Below are 3,438 nucleotides of genomic sequence, written 5' to 3' on the forward strand. Positions count from 1 at the left end.
AAGGTTCGGGAAGAGGGATGAGGGTTTGGGAAGAGGGATGAGGGTTTGGGAATGGAGATGAGGGTTTGGGAAGAGGGATGAGGGTTTGGGAAGAGGGATGAGGGTTTGGGAAGGGGGATGAGGGTTTGGGAATGGGGATGAGGGTTTGGGAAGAGGGATGAGGGTTTGGGAATGGGGATGAGGGTTTGGGAAGGGGGATGAGGGTTTGGGAAGGGGGATGAGGGTTTGGGAAGGGGGATGAGGGTTTGGGAAGGGGGATGAGGGTTTGGGAATGGAGATGAGGGTTTGGGAAGAGGGATGAGGGTTTGGGAAGAGGATGAGGTTTGGGAAGAGGGATGAGGGTTTGGGAAGGGGGATGAGGGTTTGGGAATGGGGATGAGGGTTTGGGAAGGGGGATGAGGGTTTGGGAAGGGGGATGAGGGTTTGGGAAGGGGGATGAGGGTTTGGGAAGAGGGATGAGGGTTTGGGAAGGGGGATGAGGGTTTGGGAAGGGGGATGAGCACATGGGAAGATGGATGATTATATGGGAAGGTGGATGAGCACATGGGAAGGTAAATGATTATATGGGAAGGTGGATGAGCTCATGGGAAGGTGGATGAGCACATGGGAATGTAAATGATTATATGGGAAGGTGGGTGAGCACATGGGAAGATGGATGAGCACATGGGAAGGTGGGTGGACACATAGGAAGGCAGGTGAGCCTGTAGGAAGACAGGTGAGTGTTTGGGAAGGCAGGGGAGCACACGGGATGGTAGATGACCATATGGGAAGGTAGAGATGATTATATGGGAAGATGGAGGGGCACATAGGATGGCAGGTGAGTGTACAGGAAGGTGAATGATCATACAGAAAGGCAGATGGGTGTTTAGGGAGGCAGGTGAGGATATAGGATGGCAGGTGAGGATATAGGATGGCAGGTGAGTGTATAGGATGGCAGGTGAGTGTATAGGATGGCAGGTGAGGATATAGGATGGCAGGTGAGGATATAGGATGGCAGGTGAGTGTATAGGATGGCAGGTGAGGATATAGGATGGCAGGTGAGTGTATAGGATGGCAGGTGAGGATATAGGATGGCAGGTGAGTGTATAGGATGGCAGGTGAGTGTATAGGATGGCAGGTGAGGATATAGGATGGCAGGTGAGGATATAGGATGGCAGGTGAGTGTATAGGATGGCAGGTGAGGATATAGGATGGCAGGTGAGTGTATAGGATGGCAGGTGAGGATATAGGATGGCAGGTGAGTGTATAGGATGGCAGGTGAGTGTATAGGATGGCAGGTGAGGATATAGGATGGCAGGTGAGGATATAGGATGGCAGGTGAGGATATAGGATGGCAGGTGAGGATATAGGATGGCAGGTGAGGATATAGGATGGCAGGTGAGGATATAGGATGGCAGGTGAGGATATAGGATGGCAGGTGAGTGTATAGGATGGCAGGTGAGGATATAGGATGGCAGGTGAGTAGATATAGGATGGCAGGTGAGTGTATAGGATGGCAGGTGAGTGATATAGGATGGCAGGTGAGGATATAGGATGGCAGGTGAGTGTATAGGATGGCAGGTGAGTGTATAGGATGGCAGGTGAGTGATATAGGATGGCAGGTGAGTGTATAGGATGGCAGGTGAGTATATAGGATGGCAGGTGAGGATATAGGATGGCAGGTGAGGATATAGGATGGCAGGTGAGTGATATAGGATGGCAGGTGAGGATATAGGATGGCAGGTGAGTATATAGGATGGCAGGTGAGGATATAGGATGGCAGGTGAGGATATAGGATGGCAGGTGAGTGTATAGGATGGCAGGTGAGTGTATAGGATGGCAGGTGAGTGTATAGGATGGCAGGTGAGGATGTAGGATGGCAGATGAGGATATAGGATGGCAGGTGAGTGTATAGGATGGCAGGTGAGTGTATAGGATGGCAGGTGAGGATATAGGATGGCAGGTGAGTGATATAGGATGGCAGGTGAGTGATATAGGATGGCAGGTGAGGATATAGGATGGCAGGTGAGTGTATAGGATGGCAGGTGAGTGATATAGGATGGCAGGTGAGGATATAGGATGGCAGGTGAGTGTATAGGATGGCAGGTGAGGATATAGGATGGCAGGTGAGGATATAGGATGGCAGGTGAGTGTATAGGATGGCAGGTGAGTGATATAGGATGGCAGGTGAGTGTATAGGATGGCAGGTGAGGATATAGGATGGCAGGTGAGTGATATAGGATGGCAGGTGAGTGTATAGGATGGCAGGTGAGTGTATAGGATGGCAGGTGAGGATATAGGATGGCAGGTGAGTGTATAGGATGGCAGGTGAGTGTATAGGATGGCAGGTGAGGATATAGGATGGCAGGTGAGGATATAGGATGGCAGGTGAGTGATATAGGATGGCAGGTGAGTGTATAGGATGGCAGGTGAGGATATAGGATGGCAGGTGAGGATATAGGATGGCAGGTGAGTGTATAGGATGGCAGGTGAGTGATATAGGATGGCAGGTGAGGATATAGGATGGCAGGTGAGGATATAGGATGGCAGGTGAGTGTATAGGATGGCAGGTGAGTGTATAGGATGGCAGGTGAGGATATAGGATGGCAGGTGAGGTATATAGGATGGCAGGTGAGTGTATAGGATGGCAGGTGAGTGATATAGGATGGCAGGTGAGGATATAGGATGGCAGGTGAGTGTATAGGATGGCAGGTGAGGTATATAGGATGGCAGGTGAGGATATAGGATGGCAGGTGAGTGATATAGGATGGCAGGTGAGTGTATAGGATGGCAGGTGAGGATATAGGATGGCAGGTGAGGATATAGGATGGCAGGTGAGTGTATAGGATGGCAGGTGAGTGTATAGGATGGCAGGTGAGGATATGAGATGGCAGGTGAAGTGTATAGGATGGCGAGGTGAAGTGTATAGGATGGCAGGTGAGGATATAGGATAGCAGGTGAGAGTATAGGATGGCAGAGTGAAGTGTATAGAGATGGCAGAGTGAGTGTATAGGATGGCAGGTGAGGATATAGGATGGCAGGTGAGATGTATAGGATGGCAGGTGAGTGTATAGGATGGCAGGTGAGAATGTAGAGATAGCGAAGTGAGGATATAGGATGGCAGGTGAGTATATAGGATGGCAGGTGAGTGTATAGGATGGCAGGTGAGGATATAGGATGGCAGGGAGTGAGTATGTATAGGATGGCAGGTGAGTGTATAGAGATATGCAGGTGAGAGACTACTAGGATGGCAGGTGAAAGTGTATAAGATAGGCAGGTGAGGTGATATAGGATGGCAGGTGAGGATATAGGATGTAGTAAGTAGAGTATATAGGATGGCAGAGTGAGGAATATAGAGATGGCAGAGTAAAGGAATATAGAGATAGCAGAAGTGAAGTGTATAGAGATATAGCAAGTGAATATAGGATAACTTAGTAAAGTATATAGAGATAGCAAATG

The 3,438-nt window shown here is 49.5% G+C and overlaps 1 long non-coding RNA gene across 2 annotated transcripts; it reads left to right on the forward strand.

The window, feature by feature from the left end:
- The first annotated feature begins 878 nt into the window (after positions 1 to 878).
- Positions 879 to 1,822, forward strand: LOC126650263 (uncharacterized). Of its 2 annotated transcripts, none has more exons than XR_007631392.1 (3): positions 879 to 997; positions 1,058 to 1,137; positions 1,743 to 1,822. It is a non-coding gene; the product is annotated as an uncharacterized LOC126650263 (long non-coding RNA). The 2 variants fall into 2 exon arrangements; XR_007631391.1 differs by lacking the exon at positions 1,743 to 1,822 and adding an exon at positions 1,338 to 1,451 and having other exon boundaries at positions 1,058 to 1,117.
- The last annotated feature ends 1,616 nt before the right edge of the window (positions 1,823 to 3,438 follow it).

This window comes from Myiozetetes cayanensis, unplaced genomic scaffold (genome assembly GCF_022539395.1).
Source record: "Myiozetetes cayanensis isolate MyiCay16 unplaced genomic scaffold, myiCay2020 scf599, whole genome shotgun sequence".
Classification (NCBI taxonomy): Eukaryota; Metazoa; Chordata; class Aves; order Passeriformes; family Tyrannidae; genus Myiozetetes; species Myiozetetes cayanensis.